This window comes from Lontra canadensis, unplaced genomic scaffold (assembly GCF_010015895.1).
Source record: "Lontra canadensis isolate GAN:19392208 unplaced genomic scaffold, GSC_riverotter_1.0 scaffold30, whole genome shotgun sequence".
NCBI lineage: Eukaryota > Metazoa > Chordata > Mammalia > Carnivora > Mustelidae > Lontra > Lontra canadensis.
This window is the reverse complement of record NW_022631024.1, coordinates 2,790,189-2,809,920: the sequence shown is the minus strand read 5'-3', so window position 1 is coordinate 2,809,920 and position 19,732 is coordinate 2,790,189. Positions and strand designations below refer to the sequence as shown.

At 45.4% G+C, this 19,732-nt stretch overlaps 1 protein-coding gene across 7 annotated transcripts in view; it reads left to right on the top strand.

Annotated features, from left to right (window-relative positions):
• The first annotated feature begins 7,478 nt into the window (after positions 1-7,478).
• TNC (tenascin C) overlaps positions 7,479-19,732 on the top strand; it is a 92,322-nt gene continuing 80,068 nt past the window's right edge. Inside the window, exon 1 of one of the 7 annotated variants that reach the window (XM_032865707.1) lies at positions 7,479-7,838. The gene's annotated coding sequence lies outside the window, so the exon portion shown is untranslated. The remainder of the gene's footprint in view (positions 7,839-19,732) is intronic. The other 6 variants (XM_032865701.1, XM_032865702.1, XM_032865703.1 and 3 more) reach the window with 6 other exon arrangements.

Genomic DNA, 19,732 nt, shown 5'->3' with positions numbered 1-19,732 from the left:
CCATTTTATAGGCAACGACCCAGACGGGGCTCACAGCAGTGAAGGCATTTGAAACATCATACACTATATAAATGACAGAACCCAGATGATACCCAAGTCTGTCCAGTTTCAAATGATGGGCTTCTTCTGTTATGTCACCATACCTCACAAAACTGGGGAAATAATACCCATATGGACAGCTTCCACAGTGGAAACCAAGGAGCCCGGTATTTTACACGCAGAAACCCTCTGTCAACCTACATACTGGTTATGTGACTTTAAGTCCCTTGACCTCTCCTCACCTCAGTGTCCCCCCACCCCCTTAATGAGGGGAGAACGTAGGTGTGAGAACAGAAGTAACATTAATGCTTTGTCATGTTATTAACAAATATAAGTGGTCTATTTGCCACCACTCCTGCTGTTGGGAGGCTGTGGCATAGGGAAAGATTAGAGGTGGGGCTGCCCATCAGGACAAAGGCCAGCCCACGGTGCTCCCCTAGATGGAGAGTGACCCTGTACCCTATACAGTCCGTCAACCTCTAGGCCCTGCCGAGGGAGCTTCCAGCTCTGAGGCAAGTGATACCTTCCAGCTGAATCCAAATAGGGGAGAATTTTCCAGCATCACTAAGGAAACAGAATGCAGAAAGGCTTGGAAAACTGTGGCAGGACAGAGACCTTAAAGCCCGCTACAGGAGGGATTGGCAAATGTAGTTCCACTACTCAAAGGCAGTTAATGTTACTTCTTCCAGATAAATCATCTCTCAAACCAGCACTAAGCATCCCTTTGGGGAAAATACTCAGTGAGCACGCCTGTGTGTGCACATGTATGTGCATGCATGCGTGTGAGAGTGTGTGTGTGTGTGTGTGTGTGTTTTGCACGTTCATAGCAGGATGGGGGGAAATCTATTTGGGCTATTTGAGTAAATAAAGTAATCAGTGAACTCAGTTTGGCCAACCTGGGAATTTCAAGCTATGTCTCAACCTCTATACATTCTTTTTGTGAACATTTTTATTTTAGAACATGACTCTGAGATTATTTTTCTGTCATTTAAGATGAGAAAGTAGGGGCGCCTGGGTGGCTCCGTGGGTTAAAGCCTCTGCCTTCGGCTCAGGTCATGCTCCCAGGTGATCCCAGGGTCCTGGGGTCGAGCTCCTCATCAGGATTTCTGCTCAGCGGGGAGCCTGCTTCCCCTTCTCTCTCTGCCTGCCTCTCTGCCTACTTGTGATCTCTATCTGATAAATAAATAAAATCTTTAAAAAAGAAAAAAGATGAGAAAGTAAAGTCCCAGAGTAGAATAAATGACTTGTCTGTAAGAGTCAATGACCACCATTTTGAGACCACTCAGAGTGTGGCAAGCATAAACATTTGACTGGGTGTATTTCCTTTATTCCTGAGAGCAACTCTAGGATGTATCAGTTCATATTGGGCCCATTTTACAAGTGGGGGACCTATAACACACAAGTTAAGTAATATGGCCCAGGTCCTCCTTCTTCTCTTAACTGGTTAGTGGTTGAATTAGGATGGGAACCAAATCCGTACCGGATCCATTCACAACTCTAGTATTAGCATGCACGGATGGGGACTTCTCACTGAGCCCTGCTGTTAGAGCACCCAGAGACACCTAACCAAACCCCTTCTTTTTTTTTTTTCTAGATTTTACGTATTTATTTATTTGAGAGAGTGAGCACGAGTGGGGGTAGGGAGAGGGGCAGAGGGAGAGGGCCAAATAGGCTCCATGCTTAGTGTGGAGCATGATGTGGGGTTTGATGTCATGACCCTGAGATCATGACCTGAGCCAAAATCAAGAGTTGGATGCTTAATGGACTGAGCCACCCAGGCACCCCCACCAAAGCCCTTCTTGCCTCATTAGATTTTTATGCACAAACTCCATAGTCTGTCTGGTTGGTCCATCTGGGTCTAAGCATGTCATCTTTGCCTCTGGGTAACTGTGAAATATGTAAGGAAACACCCCCAAAACCAGGAAGCCAAGGATGGAGTTTACAGCCTGAGTTTGGATCTTCTTCTTGCTGCCATTTGTTGCTCATGGGTCTGGCATGAGGTACCTACTAAGATCTCTGTACCTCATACTCCCCGTCTGAAAGAGGGCAATAATAAGAGTGTCTATCCAGGAGGCTCATGGTAAACATCACAGAACTGAACACAAGCCAACGACTTAAAAGGTGCCCTACATGACAGGGACCACTCAATAAATGCGAGCTACTGTTATCTACCATTGTCCACAAACAAAAATCTAAGAAAAACCAAGGAGAAGAATAAGGAAAAGGGACAAGTTAAACTTCCTCACGAGCATCTAACTCAGCTGCGGCAAATCAGTCAACATACCCAATCTGCATTACCTTCAAAGCTATGCATTCCCTCTGTGACCTGCATTGCACCCCAAGATGGCTTGACTCACTTGTATTTGTCGTTGCAGCCTGGGCTTAGACCAGTAAACATGCCCCAGACCACTTCCCCAGCCATCTGGAGGGAATCCACAACTTTAGACCTTCCAACTTCTCATGGGCCGGTGCTAATCTTTTGAACCCTCCCTCTTCCCCTTGGGCCTCCAGCTAAAAAGCCTTCTTTGGAAAGTGTTAGAAGACAAGACAGCACCAGGTGGCTTCAACTCCCTTCTCTCCCCTCTTAAACCTGCAGAAGTATTTTAGACAGAACCTGGGATTCATGCTTCAATAAGTGCAATTGAGTGATGCAAAGTGTGAGCATTTGACTGGAATTTTAGGGGGAAAATCATTTGTTATCCCCCAAATCTGTATAAATCATTACAATTTCTCTTCCACTCTCTTCCTTCATATTTAAACCAATGCTTAGAGGTACTAGGGTTTGGAATTTTTATCTGTCTCACTGATGGGAAATCTGAGTTTCAAAGAAGGGACATGATTTCCTCAAGGTAATTCACCTTGTAGATGGTCAAGCTGATGAAACCCCAAACTACCAGTCTTATGCCTTTTCCATCATCTAGCTAATCAGTCAGTCATTTCATGGGAACATTAACTGACTTCTCAGTGTTTGGGGATGGGAAGCAGAGTTCTTGTCTTGAAGGAGCTCTCATAGTCTCAATGAGGAAATAGATGAGGAAATCAGTGATAACAATAAAGTCTCCAATCATCTAATAAATCATTCCAAGAAAGGGTTTTGGTTTTTTTGTTGTTTACCTACAGTATCTACTGTGGGTCTAAGCCATTCTAAGAACCATGATGTGTAGGAATGATATTCACAATAGTTAACAAGTGGCATGGCATAGGAACCAACCATGAACAGATCTGTTAATAAGCAGAGGAAAGGTATGGTGCCTACCCTCACGGTCTACTGGGGTAAAATATACAATGTGCTAAAAATGAAAAATGAAAATCTGGATGAGAATAGAAGAGGGGTCCTTCTCTCTTAGTGGAAGGCCATGAAAATGTTCTTGGAAGTATATAAAGTAAATCTTGAGAAATAACATAGGAGTTTGCCATGCGGACAAAGAGGAAGGAAGGTTGTTCTAGGGACAGGAAATTGAATGTGCAAAGTCTCAGAGCCCTCTAAATTATTTCTTTGATTATTTTACTTAAAATTTTTAAGTTGCTAAGATCCTTAGGGGTGACTCGTTTGGTAACCAGGACCCTAAAAACCAAGGCAAGGAAGGGATTTGCCCCAAGTTACCCAGTAACTTGATGTGCATCAGGACTTGAACCCACTCTAAACCAAAGCTCCATCCCCCCTGCTATGCTGACCAGTCTACCTATCCGTTGATTATGCAGCTGATTTGCCCTATTCCATCAAGCAGGAAAGCTGTCTTCTAGCTTGCAGTTCATTCAATGATGCCTTGAGCCTTCTTGTCCTTTGTTGTCTCAGGAAAAATGAGAAGAGATGGCAAAAAGCACCGAACAAAGACTTGCGGACGGCAAGTCGGGGAACCTTGACTCCAAACAAATGTGTCTAATTGAATGACTAGCCCATTGTGTTGGGTCCGAGCTCCTTCATTGCTCTGGGAGAGATTTCTGGCAATTGTAAAGTCATGTGGGATTTCTGGAGTTAGCACATTTCAGGAGTTAGCACACTAGATGAATCCCAAGAAGAGGAGGAGATTGGGAACAGTGAACGAGTGGCTGAGCAGGTGGGAAGCAGAGGGTCCTGTGGTAAGTGGGTGCCAGACTTCTCAAGGAAATGGATGCCTGACTGCCTCAGACAGTGGTAGTCCTGACCGACATTCCACTCACTGGCTGATCCATCTGGAAAAATGAAAAGAGCATTGCATTTCACAGACCTTCAAGGAAATGAGAATGATCTCACCTGAGGCAAACCCTCGTGCTCCCTCTGGCCTCCAAACCACAGCCTCCACCAGCAGCCATGAGGGAGGACTGCAAGCAACAACAGCATCAGCCTTTGGCCCACTCTGTGCAGAGGTGTTTCCAAGCACTCACTCCACCCTCTCATGTGGAAGAAAGAGCTTACAGTACCAAGAAGGACAAGACCATAAGTGATCGGATGCCAAGAGGTATGGCCTCTGCCAAACAGGAGGGTGAGTGGTTATTAATTCTAAGGATCCCCTGCTGTAATGTCTAGAGTGGAAAGCATCCATGGTGGCCTTGAGCAAGTAATTTCTGTGAGTTCCCTTTCCTCATCTGTGCAATGGGTGTGTTGGACACGATAATCTAGTTTCCCTCTCATACTCTATGAATGAACAAGGACAATGTTTAATGATATAGCACGCCATGTCAAACATTCACTTGTTCCTCCATTACTGTATTCATCCATTAAACTCTATTTCCTGAGTTTCTGCAATGTCCAAGGCTCTGTGCTCGGCACAGAAAAAGCAGGCATGATCCCTGTCCTCTGGAAGCCTAGAGTGTAAGGGGAAAAAACTAGACATCCATCTTCCATGTACAGATAACAAATGTCCTAATGGAATTCCCACATACTAGGGTGTTTGGAAACACTTTTTGTGGATGAAATCTAGGAAGCTCTGTGGGGAAGTTGGATCAGAACTGGACGATAGGTGATGTGTGGAGGTGGAGGTGAGAATTCTGGGTAGAGTACAGCATTATTAGCCAGGGTTCAGCTGTTGGAGAGCGTATCCAGACCCTAGATTTGCCTGGAACAAAGGCAGCAAAAGGCGCACGGATAGATGGAAAGGAGTCCTTGTCTGGACCACTCCTTACACAAAAGCCAGGGTGTGGCTCTCAAGATGCCAAATGGGTTTTAGAGAAACTTCCTAAAATTCTTGTCTCTTCTAAAGATACATAAATAAAGCTAGCCATCTCTTTCATATGTTGTCAGAATATACTTCCATGATAGTAACTTAATGCTTACTCAGAGTCTCATGTGTTTGCTCCATTGACCTAATCCTGCCTTGAGGACCAGTCTAGTGATATCTGGTTTTGTTTTCCCTCTAATTGTCTAAGACACCTGTATTTGACCCCCAGTCTATCCTGTGGAAGACTGGGAGGATAGGAGCTGTCAGGTTTGGGATGTTCCCAGAAGTCATATTTATTACCCTGTTTTCTAGCATGCTTTCTTTTTTTTTTTTTAAGATTTTATTTATTTATTTGACTGACAGAGATCATAAGTAGGCAGAGAATGGGGACGGAAGCAGGCTCCCTGCTGAGCAGAGAGCCCGATGTGGGGCGGCTCGATCCCAGGACCCTGAGATCATGACCTGAGGCGAAGACAGAGGCTTAACCCACTGAGCCACCCAGGTGCCTTCTAGCATGCTTTCTTATTGCAGTTAAATACACACATAATCGCAAACATATACTGCTTACATGCTATATGTAAATGTAGCCTATACGCCATGTGAAATGTATTACATACTGTTCTAATGTTTTATTCCCAAACCCCGAGAGATAAACTTGGTTGAATCTGGGAAACCAAGAGGCCAGGAAGCATTCACTGCGAGTTGAAAGACACAGTCTCGTGCTACTGCAATATACTTTGGCTGCAACACAGAATTAAAAACTTCCAAAACAACCAACATTTGAATCAGCCAAAATGTTCAAAAGTTCAAGTGAGCTGTTTTATGACATGACTATTTATGGGCTTTCTTGCTGTCTGGGAGGGTCACGTAAGCAGAAGATCCTAGAATACAGAGCCATAGCAACCATGGGGATGACCTAACCTTGTCCCGCTTTTTCCAGACAGAGAAACTGAGGCCCACAGCAATAATAATAACAAGTATGGGAATTACATCATTCATTATTAAATACATTCATTATTAGTAATGAATCAAAAAAAAAAACAAGGATCTCCCTTTAGCTCTTATGGAACAAAGAAATATATTTTCTATGTTTAAATAGAGCAGTGATTTTTGTACAAGCCATATTATAATTCAATAGGGCATAAAACATTTAAATATCACCTGACAATGTTCCTGGACAGTGGCGCACAGTGGAAAGAACTTGGAGTCCCGTGTTGTCATCTAAATGCTTCCCAGGTGTATTCCCTGAGTGGACTGAATTACTTCCCTAAACCTCCCTTTCTTCGTGCGTCAAAAGGGGTCGACACATGCTTGGCTTGAGCAAGCCTGTAATGAAATAATATCCATAAAGTGCCTCGAAGAGCACCTACTATAGACTTAATAAGGGTGGGTCCAACCATAGCCACAGGTTCCATGATGCCTCATTTCCCTCCGCTATCACAAAACTGCTGTGCGTTGTGACAAGCTGAAACGTGGGTCACGTGCCCTCGAGGCTTCCCGACTGCCTTGGATGCCTGTGTGTGCCCTGCGGATCCTCAGTGCATGCTAACCACCGATCGAACTGATGACTCAGAGCTTGGAAAGAATCCACAGCACGCTGGAGAGCAAAAGCTCAGTTTATGTCTCAAAGATTAAGTTGTTAACCTTTTTTTTTTTTTCTTTGTGCTGGACACCTTTCCGCACTAAGAAGAAAACTTCAGAAAGGTTTTCCCCAGGAGGTGCTACTTAGAAGACGGGCCCACTCACAGAACACGGGCATTGTCCACAAAGCTGCCCCTCGTAGGGCGGGGGCTGGGAGGGTGCTGGGAGGGTGAAGCCTCTGGGCAGTTGGGCACCGCTCCCTCTTCCCAGAAGACCAGCTGGGCAGATCTGCTGCTCCCTGCACTGCCCTGCTGCTGACAGCTAATCCTGGGTTATCTCTCTGCTGGCCCAGAGAAACCCAACCGCCCCAGGCTTCTGCAGGGCTTTAGGTCCTCTTTCCAGGAACTGGGCTCAGCCCCTTTCCTTTTGAAAGTGCCACTGAGCAGCTGTGGAGCAGAGCCCCAGCGCGCCCGGAGCCCAGGGCGGCGGTGGAGTTTCCAGCCCGCCTGAGCAGCAGAGCCACAGCTGCCGGTACTGCGCCCTCTCATTCCCTGGGCTTCTGTCTCACAATGAGAAAATCCGTTTGGGGAGCCAAGCGAAAATCACACCTAGCTTACAGCTGCTCTGGGTCTGGGTTGGGGGTGGAGAAGGGGAGGAGGCAGAGGAGGGAAGCTGGAATTCCTACTTTTGCCATAAATTGTATGCAAATGGGTTCCTTTCCTGGCAGGGAGCAGGGAGCGAGTGCGTCTTTCATGAGCTAACCCTGTTCCGCTGGGAGGGCTGTTCCTTTAATTCACCAACTGAAAAAGTAGGAAAGGATGTCTGGAGGCGAGGCGTCCCATTACAGAGGCAGGAGCTGCTATATAAGCCAGCCAAAGCTGGCTGCGCTGGCCACAGCCTGCCTACTGTCACTGCTCTCCCGCGAGCGCAGACTCACGCCGGCCTCTCTTCGCACAAAGACTGTGCGGCTGCGGGTGACGCCGGGGGCAGCGCACGTGGGAGCCCCGCTGCTCACAGCCGGGCACTGACTCCATGGAGCTGGTTCATTCAAGGATCTAGGTCCTTCCCAACTCCGGAGAGGTAAGTGTGTTTCACCCCCATCACCAAAGATCGTTATGGTGCACTGTTTGCATTCTTGGTGCCAGAGGACCGGTGGGCTCATCATTATAAAACTTCCTCCGTGTCTTCGCTGTTGGCAAAACGGTGTATTTGTTATGATCAGATGCACCTTGACTGTCTTCTGCTTACCCCTTCCCGACTTGGAGGTTTGGAAGTGTTGTTTGAGTTTTATGAGCAGTCGCACGTGGAAGGAACTTTCTGTAAAGTTTTTATCTCTGCGTCCTCCCGAGGAAAAGTGGAAATCTTCTCTTAACTCCCTGCCTGGCTGATTCACCTGTGATTATTTTGATCTGCAGGGGAGATTGGTAGAATTTGAAGGTGGATCGTTGTGGTCTTGCTCTGGGATAGGTTAAGGGAAGGCTGATAGAAGATGATAGAACAATACAATTTTATCTCTAAAGGGCGCTCACCTTGCAGTGTACAAAACTTTTGTATCCATCCCTCATTCCACGACATCCTCCCTGTGGTTAGACAGAGAGAGGGAGAGGGCTGGAGAACAGAAGGGAGGAGGCAAGTCCTAGGGCCAGATGAGCAGCTAGAGTACTAGGTGGGAGGGAGGACCCCAACTTCCATGCTGAAGGGCAGGGGGTCTCCCCGTGGGTATCTCCTGATTCACTGATCCTTGGGCTGGGTACCTGTGCATGTCTTAGGGTGCTTAGAGCCAGTGGTACCCTGCATCTTTCTAGAATCACATCCCCCTCCTCACCCGTCATCACAGAAAGCCCTGAGAAACCCCTTGCCCCCTGGCTGGGAAGATCTACCTGGCAGACTCTGAGAAGGGCATAGGGGCTCCTCTCTCTCTTCAGTGTTACAAGGGGATTAGGAGCTTGAGTTTCGAAGCCAGGTGTCGGTCATTTTGGTGTCCCCACACCACTATCAAAGATGTTACCATGATGAGAATCTGCAACCTCTGTGGGCCTCAGTGTCCACTTACCTAAAATGGGGACAATAACTTCTGTTGTCATTATGAGAAGGAAATGGAGCATAAAGCATTTGGGAGAGTAAGTGCTCAGTAACCGGAAGTTTGGAAAAATCACTGTCATTTGTCAAACACTGCCATCACCTTGGAAGTTAAAAGAGGCATTTAGGCAATCTTGGATTGTTTCTCGTGTGTTCCTCACTCCCTACCCCAAACCCCCTTCGTTTCATCTCCCTGGTCTGAGGGCGTCTCACTGGGCTGGCGGGTCGGAGACTTGGCTATATTTCACAAGCAGGAGGTTGTTTTGGCACAGGTTAGGAGAAAGAGAACAGCCCAGGGCTGGATGTAAATATCGGCTTCTGACTCCAGAATGCGCAAGATTTTGAGTTTGGGCGTTTGCAGATTCGAAAGCTGTCAGCTACAAAGTAGGATGCTGCAGGGGGTGGGGGTCTCCTTGGAAATGCTCTCCGTCCTGAGTGAGAGCAGGACAGGGAGCCCCATTTGAAGAATGAATGCCTCTTTTTCATGTTTTGTGGACTCCCCCACCCACCACTTTTTATGAAGCTTTCCCATATGTGCTTTAGAAGTGAAACCTGCTACCCACCCCAGCCAGCTTTCTGCCTTGCCCTTTGGATATGGTCAGCCCCATGGAGGACTGGGGGAGTTTTGTTCAGCACTAAAGAAATCTGGGGGAAATTTGCTGGCATTGTGTGCATCGGGGCCCATTGCAATAGAGGTGACTGTGCTTTGACCGTACGTGTTTCAGGTGGGTGATGGCGTTTGGGGGAAGAAATGCGTGCACGGTATGAATATTCTCTGGTTTGCTCAGAACGGTGTGAATCGGATAAGGATTAAAAGGGGTATTACCAACTCTACAGTCTTTAAAGGTTTGTTTTCTCTGTGCTTTGTTTGAAAAACCCTAGCTTCCCTATCTCACCTTCTACTAACTGCTTGTCTCCTCCCCCCAAAGAAGTTACTGATCTTCCAGCCCTCAAGTTTTGTCGTCCATATAAAGAGGGTGACGATCTGTATCTCTCCGGGCTCTTGTGACGACCAAATGAGATAATATATGGCAGTTTCGGTACCTGACGCGTAGTAGGGGCTCAATAAATGGAGGTTTATCTTAGTTTTCTTGCTTCTCAGTTTATAAGGACTTATCTGAAATTCGTGTTCTCAGACAGTGGTTTTCAAACTTATATTTAGCTGTGGAAACATTCATTAAATGAAATTGATGGCAGAACTCCAATATGGATGTAAATGTGGGGCTGCTTTGGCTGACGTGGGAGTGGAGGGTCTGAAACTCACCCCATTGTTCTCAGCCCTTTGGGACATTTCCCCAGAACCTTGAATGACACAAAATGCAGTTAAAAATCATGAAACAAGGCAGTGCACGTTCAGGCTGCTGTTTTGCATTGCAGTTTGCCCCTTCGGGTCCCCACCTGGAACAGGAATCAATACGATTCCCCGAGTAGGACCATAGACAAGAATAGGGGAAACATAAAAGCCTTAACAAGGGATGCTGATTTTAATTTATTTATTTTTTTTATTTTAATTTATTTTAATGATACCAGTAGCCAAAATACATGGAGAGCCTAGTCTATTCTATGCCCCCCTTGTGCACATCATCTCACGAAACATCCACACTGCGTCTCTGAGAAATGGACCATGCTTATTGGATAAAGATGTAAGTTGAAGAGTAGAGAGGATGAATAATTTTTCCAGATCCTAGAATGCAGGGTGATGGAGCCACTTTTCAGACCCAGGTCCCGGTGACCCCCAAATCAGAAACATATTTCACCATGTGCCTTCTGAATGCTGCTGCTTCTTGCGCTCGCTGTCTTTACAAGGGGAAAAAACTTCCTTTCTGACTAAATCTACCCCTCCAGCCAGACTGTGGCCACCCATAAATACAGCAGTAGCCTGATCATATAACCAGAATGGAATTTGGGAAGGGAATTCAAGCTGACAGAATGAAAAACATGTCCCCCTTAAGTCTCCCCCTTCTGATGCTCACGATGAACTAAAAACACCTATTCTGCTCTTCCCCTGGGTTTCTGTAGACACACAGACACGTTTTCTTATGAGGAAAGCAAAGCTATCTAGCTGGTATAAAGCACAAGTCTCTCCACATTGAAGTCACTTTAGTTTGGAAAGTACCAGACATTCAGCTCACCCCAGATACACAGTTCCTTGTGGTGAGGATAAAACACATACACACAGTAATTAACATTGAGGGCTAACTGTGTGATAGAGTTTGTCATTCCTTATCTAATTCTCAGTGTAACACTGCAAGTTATAAATCACTCCCTCTATTTTATGGACAGAGAGTGAAAATCCCAAGAAGTTAAGTGGTTCACATGAGGGTTTTCCATAAGTCAGGAGCGGAGCTGGCTTTGAACCCACACGCTCTAAAACTCTACTCTCCTTTCCACGGTGCTTCATTGCTTCCTGACGTCAGGCAGGGCTGACCCCTTATGGAACCTTGAATGATCTCTTTCAGTCATTGGCCAGATGGTAGAGAAGCCCCAGCTGGCATTGGTATCTATTGACTTTACAGAATAGCCCTGCATATATCATTTTTCATGGTGCCCAGAAAAGGTCAGCTTATAGTGGTACAGTTCTCTGCCTGGAAACAGAAAAGTTCGAATTTCAGCCCCGAGAGAGAGAGAGAAGAATGACACTAAAGGTAGCAGTTGGGTCATTACTGTTGGTTTTCTTCCCAGGAAAGGAGGCACGTACTTTGCTGTGCTCTGCAAGCTGGAGCCCTGCTTGGAGAAGCAGGACCGCACCTGCCCCGCACCCTCTCTGAGAGCCAGCTCAGCCGAGCACCTGGTGTAAAAGGGCTGATGTGGGGACAGAGTGAGATCAGTGTGCCCAGCCTTGGGGCAGTGAATCTCAAGACGATCGGGAAATAAAGGGTTGTAGGCTCCAAGCCACAAATTCCCCTGAAGTCCTAGAGATGAGGGTGATGGTTCAATTACTTTTCGACTTGAAAAGATCACAGGGGATTCCCGTGAATCTAAACCCGGCCAATCTGAACATCTCCAGCATGTGGGAAACATGAGACGAAGGCTCCCTTCCAACAGGGAAAACCCCATCAAACTCCTGCCATCTCCAGGCAATAACCCCATCCCGACAAAAGGCCTTACCTATCATAAAGGGCTGCATGTACCGCGTGACTTCTTGGTAGAGGGGAATAGTCTGTGTGCCTACCTGTTTCCAACCCTGGTGACCAGACTTTTCTTTCAGTAATGCCTCAAGCCTAGAATTGTTTTTCTGTTTCCTTCTGCTTTGTGTCATATCTCTGGCCTCTACTTAGTCATAACCTTACTGAGCACTGTCAGTGTATCCTTTGACCCTCCGTGAAGGATTATGAGCAAAATGCCCACACTGAAAGCAAACTGTGTGAGAAAATGTCCTTCCACATGCATTTCTAGTCTCTTTGTGAATGGAAGTGAAAAAAAAAAAAATCATGCCAAGTTGTTTCAGATTTTTTGCAATTTCCTGAAATTCACAGGTTCTTAATTCTGTAGCCATGGTAACTTGAATAGTTTTGGCTGGTCCTTTGACACCCACTCCCACCCCTCAAACACCCTGCGTCAAGAGCGGGAGAGATTTTGTAAGATCTGAAAGTTGACAGCTTTGCCTCAGAGCAAACCAGTGGCTAATTCTTGCCCTGGAGGAGGTGAGTTGGCTGCTATGAACTCCTGCGTGAACAGGTCCAAGAAGGGCTTCTAACTGGGGTGTGGGGGTGATTGTAATAGCTAACATTTCCTAACAACTCTACAGGCATTTTGCCTTTGAGTCATCAACCATCCAGCCAGTGTAACCAGCCCCTGTTCAAACATGGGGATCCTGAAACTGAAGAAGTTTAAGTAGCTTCCACACAGATAGTAAATATCGGAGCCAGAACTCAAACCCAGCTCCGAGTCCTGAACACATACTTAAAACCATTAGGATAGGGGGCACCTGGGTGGCTCAGTGGGTTAAAGCCTCTGCCTTCGGCTCAGGTGCCTGCTTCCCCCCTCTCTCTCTGCCTGTCTCTCTGCCTACTTGTGATCTCTGTCTGTTAAATAAATTAAAAAAAAAAAAAACCCATTAGGATATGCACGTCAAGCTTGACACCTTAATTCTATTCATTTTCTGGTAACAGAGAGGGCTGGACACCCTCTCTAAGAGAGAATGAAAAGAGAATGAGAACCCCAGTGTTCTCTTCAGCGGGGCAGCCACTGGCGGTATCTCTGACTTGCTCCTTCTGGTTTCACTTCCTGTGGAAACTGTAATGAAATAATTAGTGTATAATTCCTGATGCAATGTGTTTCTTCTACTGGACTCTAAGCAGCCCAGGGTGAAGGCTGATCCACACCTGGGGCCCCTCACCAGCCTGAGACCTGAAGCAGGTGCACACACAGAAGCAAGTGCAGCCTCGTGAAGCCATGCTTAGCCCGAAGGCTGGCTCAGCTACCCCTCTCCTGGTTCCCTCAGAACTCTCTGCTTCCCTGACTGACCTCTGTTTGTTGTAAATACTTTGATAATCCCCTCCCCTGCCCCACCTAACTGCACACCCCTGACGTCAAGGTCATCAGAGAGGCAGCAACTGTGTCTTGCTCATTTTCCCCAAAGCCTCGCCACCTGCTGACAGGTACCAGGCCCCCAGTAAGTTATTGTTGAAGAAACTCTCTGCCGTCTCAAAGGAAATGGAACAATAGCACAGCATTGCCTCGCTTCTGAACTATGTTCCATGGCTTTTGAAGCATTTTTCTCTGTTGGGTCAGTTTTTGACAAAGTAGGATGCACATAAATTTATAAACATATAAAATGACTTTCTCATGCCTCACTCTTAGATTGTCCCAGCAACCATAGATAACCTTACAGGTGGGTAAACTGAGGCTAGAATGGTTGTCATTTGCACAACGTGGAGAGTGGAAAGCTCCCACAACTATACCTTCACTGTGCCCCTCAGCCCTCCGGTTTTCTTCCCTTTTTCAGAAAAGAAGGAAGTTAAAGACAGCAGGTTACTCTCCAGGGGAATATTTACATTTTTAAAGGGCAGTTCTGTAGAGAGAGCAATGCTTAACTGATAAGAGACTTGCCAGTGTTGGACTTCAGGCCAGGGGATCCTTGGGAGGAGGGGGTATGTTCAGGGGCAAAATCATACGTGGCAGAAAGAAAGATGGCAGGGACTGAATATTGAGCGCAAGTCAGTATATTTCTGTTCAGAGCTCTAAGCCTACATGTGCAGCATAAGGACCTCCTGGCTCGTAGCAGTGCACTGGGGAACTTTCTAGGTATGTGGTCCAGCAGGAACACGTGGCCTCGGTGCAGAAGTGACATACCACAGCCAGGACAAGGGAGCCCGAAGCAGCCCTGGGCTCTCAGCCAGCCAGATCCTCTCCCAAACACTGCATCCAGTCTAGGCACCAGGATACAAAATAACAGCACAACAGCAACACCAAGAAAGCATGGGGATACATCCAGACAAGAAAGCCACAACTTTCTGGTTAGGGAAGAAACAGTCTGGGAGAAGCAAGTACGCAAGGAGCAGAAAAGAACCCACCTGCTAGGGAACTCTGGGAAGTAAAAATCATTTCATGCTGGGCACTGGCACCTTTGGTGCTGCCCCCCAAGGAAGAGAGCTGCTCTCTGGGAAACTCCAGCCCTGGGTCCTGGGATGGTCACACGGAAGTGGCTTGATGTAGAGATGTCACAGTAGAGTGTTCTCACTTAGAGAGTGTTCTAAATCATAGGTGGTTTGTTAAAAAAATTTTCCGGAGAACCTAGAGGATGTTGACATTAAAAGGGCTCATCAGCAGCCTCTAAGCCGGGGCTCCACCTCCAAGGTGATTTGGGGGCTGCGTGGAGAGATGGGGAGGCCAAGCAGGGGCTCTACTCAATCTGATTTTAACTTAAGCCCTTCACTTATATCTGTTTTGTGCACAGAGCTTCCTCATGAAATGTCCTTTGGTCAAAGAGTTCTGTGGCAAAAAATAATAATAATAAAGTTTCTGTAAATTGCTGGCCTGGTTTAACTCCCCTTATTTGGATGATAGTGAAACTGAGACTCAGAAGAGGGAAAAGTCCCTCTAAGATCTCACTCCAGTTGGCAACAGGGTCAGGTCTCGGTCCGAAGTCTTCTGACTCTTGCTCTTGGAAGACAAGGACAATATAAAAAAAATGTCAGAGTTAATATATTATTTTAAAAGGGAAAATGATCGGAGTCTTATTCTCTGAACAGCTTTAGCACATATGGGTTGAGGCAAGAGGCCACTGTGTTTGTTATCTCTTGATGTGTAATAAATTGCCATGAAGTTTGGTGGTTTAAAGTAACATCCGTATGTTATCTTAAAATTTCTTTAGGTCAGGAATCTGAGCATAGCTTACTTAGCTGGACATTTTACTTCATGGTCTCTCTTGAGGCTACACTCACAGTGTTGGCCAGAATTGGGGTCTCATCTGAAGGGCCAACTGGGGAATTATTAGCTTCCAGGCTCACGTGCGTGGTTGTTGGCTATAGTCAGTTTCTTGAGGTTTTTTGGCCCAAGGCCACCCTGAGTTCCTTGCTGCATGGACTTCTCCAACATGGCCATTTGTTTCTTCAAAGCCAACGAGAGAGAGAGAGAGAGAGAAAGAGAAAGAGAGAGGAGGAGAGAGAGCCTGCAAACAAACAGACATCTTGTACAGCTTAATTGTGGAAGTGATACTCATCACCTTAGCTATATTTTTTTGGTTAGAAATAAGCCACTAGGCCATCTCACACTCAAGGGAAGAGAATTGCACAAAGATCTGAACAGGAGGGGCAATATCACTGGGGCCCATCTTAGAGCTTCTCTGCCATTCCAGCACTCCAGTGTCACCTATTTCTGACAACTTCTTATCAATAACAAGTTCACCCAAGCCACCTGCACTTCTGTTGATTGACAGTCAACAATTATGACAGCCACTAGAGTGGACTGTGTCTTATTTATGCTTTCCCTCCATGTATAAGATGGAGCCAGGTGTTTTGCATTAGATGTCCTAGTACACTGGGGAACTATCATTCCTCTTGAATATCTCAGGATAGTATCGTCCAAGGCAGTGACTTCAAATATATTTCATTCAAAGGCAGGACATTTGAAGTGACAAAATCTGAAACTCATCCGATTTCTCCCCTTCCCAACCTATTCCTCTCTTAGCAGATATAATGAAGAATAAAATTTGGGATTAATTCTTTCTCCCTTTCCACTTTTTCCTTCCTACACCACCATATTCCAAATCTTGTGGATTCTATTGCCTTAACAAGTAAATCAGTTCACTGCCTCCCTACCCCTCCCTCATCATCCTAGTTCAGGTCATGCATCTCACAGATAGACCATAGCAATAGTTTTCCCAGTGGCTCCCATCCTACCAGCCTTTCCTTTCAATCTGTCCCTCAACCTGGGTTGTAGGTAAACCTTCCCTGTCCTAAAGACTCCCAAATGATTCTCTTCTGGCCACAGAAAAAATTCAGATCTTCAACCTAGAATTCAGTTTCTTTCATGGTCTGGCTTCCAACCTCCAAACATATCTTGTACTTCAGCTGTAATCCCTGCTCTCAACACCAACTGTTTCGTGATTTTTATGCCCTGGAAAATGCTACTCCCTCTTTCCTAGAATATCCTTTCCTGTGGTTTTTTACCTATTCATAATCTCCTTTCAAAATTCAGTTCAAAAACCACCTCTCTCCTCCGGATAGAGGAGATGTCCTTTTATTGTCATCCCATTCTACCCTGTATCTTTTTCTGTCATCACCCTCATCATTCTGGAACTGGCTGTCTGCTCCTGCCAGTATAGTTCTTGAAAGGAGAATTTGTATCTGGTTCATCTGAAATTGAGCACAATTGGAATAAAATTAACCTTCCACCACAGACAGGAGTTCTTACTGTGTCCCAGATTTGGACTTCTCTTTCCTCACTAGAGTTTATTTAGAAAGCCCAAAACTTGAGGTTGTTTCATGTCTTGCCCTCTGGGCTTCCAACTGTGTAGACTACTGTCTACTGTCTACTACTGTCTACTACTACTGTGTAGTCAACTGTCATGACTTATGACAGAAGGAAGCCAGCCCTGTTCTGGGACAGGAAACTATCTCAGGGCACAGACTTCAAGGAATGCCCTTGCTTTCAGAGGAGGCTTCTGGATCAAAGCATGCCCTGCCTGGGGTTTGGAAAAACCAGTACCAAGGACAGAGGAGGCCTGTCTGGGGATTTGAGGCTGAGTCACAGGAGATCCTGTTATCTGGAGGTTATAACAAGGATCAGTCTACAGCCAGTGGGAGGAAGGGAAGGACTCAGGGGAGGGATGGAGACAAAGAGTTCTCTATCTTAGGACATGGAGAAATTCACAGCACAGGAGAGAATCAGCTAATGGTTCAGAGTATGGCTCTGGCATTAGTTCTGGGTTCAAGGGCTTGCTCTTTTCTTATCAACATGATCTTGGCCAAGTTACTTAACTTCTCTTACCCTCATTTTCATCCATAGTAAAGGCAAAATAGTAGTACCTACTCCAAAAGGTTATTGTGCTGATTAAATGGTACAAGGGTGAGTGCATTGCTTAGTACAAAACTCACACTCGGGTATAAATGTTTTATTGTCATATTTGCTACCTATTGTTGAAATGGTCATGGGAAATAAAGCTCCATTAGACAAGCAGTTCCCAAAACTGTGGCCTGTGGAGCAACATTCTTGTGAGATGCGACTGTAAAAGTGTTCTGTGGACAAAGGGGTTTACGGAATCCTTGGCACTGTGTCCTGTTCTTGGGAATTCTTTTTTTTTTTTTAAGATTTTTTTTTTTATTTATTTGACAGAGAGAGATCACAAGTAGGCAGAGAGGCAGGCAGAGTGAGAGGGGGGAAGCAGGCTCGCTGCTGAGCAGAGAGCCCGATGCGGGGTTTGATCCCAGGACCCCGGGATCATGATCTGAGCTGAAAGCAGAGTCTTAACCCACTGAGCCACCCAGGCACTCCATCAAATAAACTTTTGAGTACAATTTCAGGCAAGTATTTGCCAAGAAGAAACAGAAAACGTAGTAAGGGAACAGACAATGAGATGGTATTGAGTGGGGTGTCCTTTTCAAAGGGTGAGACATGGAGATGACATTAAGCAGAGATCTGAATAAAACAGAGAAATGAGCTCTGTAGGTTCTCTGCTGGGAGTTTAGATTTTATTCTAAGTGTGGTTAGAAGCCAGTGGGAGATTTGGGGGAGAAGAGTACATGATCTAAAAAATCCTGTAGCAGGAACCTACTCAGCTTTGTTTAACCTATATCCCCCAAGTTACTTGACCACAAATGCCATTTTCCACAGGACATGTACCTAAAAACATTCTGGAATGTATTCTGGTAAATTCTGCACTAGAGCACAAGGCTTCATAGATTTTTAAAAGGACTATAAATTTGCTCTCACTCATCTAGACCTATGGTAAAAGCCCAGCAAACCACTCGGGCTAAACAGGAATGCCCAGAGCAAGAAGACCTAACTCTAGAGGTAAAGTGGGGTGTCACCCTAATTAGCAGCTCTTTTTGGCGGAGATGATCAATGAGCACAGCCAGGCTTCAGCAGACTCTGGAATCCCATCTCAGGCCAAAGGAAACTTGCCAACAACTGCCTAAAAACTAATAAGTGTTTGCAAACAGTACACCTTGGCTTAAGCATTCTCCAAAGGGGAAGTGTACAAAACTTGAGGTCCAGCCAGAGGCTCTGGGAGAAAGAGGTCAAATATTTCGGTGCTTACACACAGACAGCCACCAGATTGCTGCTAAAGATCTAGGAAATGGAAGGTGAGGTGTCTGCTCGGGCTCTGATCTCTCTCTTTACCGAGCAGCACTAATTTAAATTTTCACCTTATATCTCTGCCTATTTGTGATGTCTGTCAAATAAATAAATAAAATCTTTAAAAAAATTTTTTTCACCTTATATAAACAGGAAGTTGCTTGATGCATCAGCCTGGGTAGTAATTGAGAGCACGCATTTTAGAGTCACAAGTTAGTGTCCAAATGCCGGCTGTCCATCTAAACCAGTCACTGAATCTCCCTGAGTCTCAATTTAACTTTCAGATGTGCATAATAATACCTGTCTCACCAGGTTGCCACGACAAATGACAAGATAAATGATAGCATGTATAAAAAGCTTCTAGCATAAGACATGGCCCAAAACAGATATATAGAAGGCTCTCAACAAAAGGTTAGTTTCCTTCTTGTCCAGTTCACTCTGTATCTGGTTTTACAACTATAGTCCAGCAACCATCAGGAAGCCACCAGGTGGCAGCCTATTTTTATAAATAAAGTTTTATTGGAACACAGCCATGCTCATTCCTTTATGCCATGACCATGGCTACTTTTTCTGCAGTTGTAGAGTTGAGTCTTTGTGACATAGATCATCTAGCTGCAAAACCTAAAATATTTACTGTCTGGTCACTTAGAAATAATACGGACTCCTGCCAGTGTGTTAACTTTAGATACCTAATTTCCAATCACCACAACCTAGCAAGGTGTATATTATTATATTTACACATATGACACAATTGAAACAGAAATAAAGGCTCATCTAGTAAGTCCCCCTCCAAAAACATAATACTGAAAGAAACTTTGAAGAATGACAGAAGAGTTATTCATTTTTATGATTCACCCTTGATTTCCCCTGGAACCTCCTCTGTCTTTTATCTCTCCCAGGCTAAATTTGTTGACTTCCCTGTCATATGCTGAATTAAATGCTGTTGTCCAGAAAGGACTCCCCCCTCTCCACAATTTTCTTTATTTGCTTATTTGTTCATGAAAGTCCATTCTTTTAAAAATGAAAGTTGTAATTTCTAGACCCTCTGCAAGACTCTCATGCCTTGACTGATTTCTTGGAAACAGTATTTTTTTTTTTTTTTTGGTTGTACATAGCACTAGGGCCAGTTTTCCAGAAAGGAGAGATTTGTTAAG